Below are 903 nucleotides of genomic sequence, written 5' to 3' on the forward strand. Positions count from 1 at the left end.
CGTTTCCTCCAGAACAGTAATGGTCGTGGGCTGGGGGTGAGTATCTTTGATGCTTCTTCAGTGAGCCGCAGCTTATTCCAGTGACATCAAAGCCTTCTCTGAAATGAGGGACAGAGGCACTTGATTTACTCCCACCACGGTGCAATGCAGCAGCTGCCCTCAGTTGCCTCTTTTTGCTGTAAAGTCTCACTCCCTTGCATTCATTATGCATTCAAAGTATAGGAAACCGAGGAGAATGGCCTATGAAAAACATTTTCCGACAGAGAGTCAGAGGTGAATGGATAAAGGAGCAAAGGAGTCTGCCATGCATGAGGTACCACAGCAAAGTGTGACCCTTATTCTATATTCCTTTTTTTCCCCTTTTTTTTTTGCAGCAAGGACTCAGCCTGTGTACACGAGGCGCGCGTTCAACCAGGTGGGCTACCAAAGCAGCCCTAAAGCGTACATATTTTTAAGCTCAACGCCACTTTGGCCTGACTTTCCTATGAAATTATTTTTACAAAAATCTGATTATAAAAGTTACAAGACAGGTCATTTGTCAGCTGCAAGGAAGAATGGTCACATGCGGCAATGTGGTTATGTAACAACTGTGTCAGGCAGAGCTGATCAGTGCTTTGGCACATCCCTTTGGTTAATTCATAAGCGTAAAATGTAATTATTCAGATTTATTCATTATGTGTGGATATTGTTGCTTGTTGATATATTTGGATTTAAATTTCAAGCTTTAACTTAAACATTATTATTAACTCAGTTTAACAACAATAATTAATTTACTTAAGGTCAGACCTGGTCACATATAAATAGCAATAGCTTTCACCCCCGTCCTGACCACAGAAGTCATTACCTGACTCACTCTTCCTTCCTCAGAAAAAGTTGGTTTTAAGTTTGTGTCAGAGGTGCTTC

This window comes from Morone saxatilis, unplaced genomic scaffold (genome assembly GCF_004916995.1).
Source record: "Morone saxatilis isolate NCDOM2014 unplaced genomic scaffold, NCSU_SB_2.0 Contig23, whole genome shotgun sequence".
NCBI classification, from domain to species: Eukaryota; Metazoa; Chordata; class Actinopteri; family Moronidae; genus Morone; species Morone saxatilis.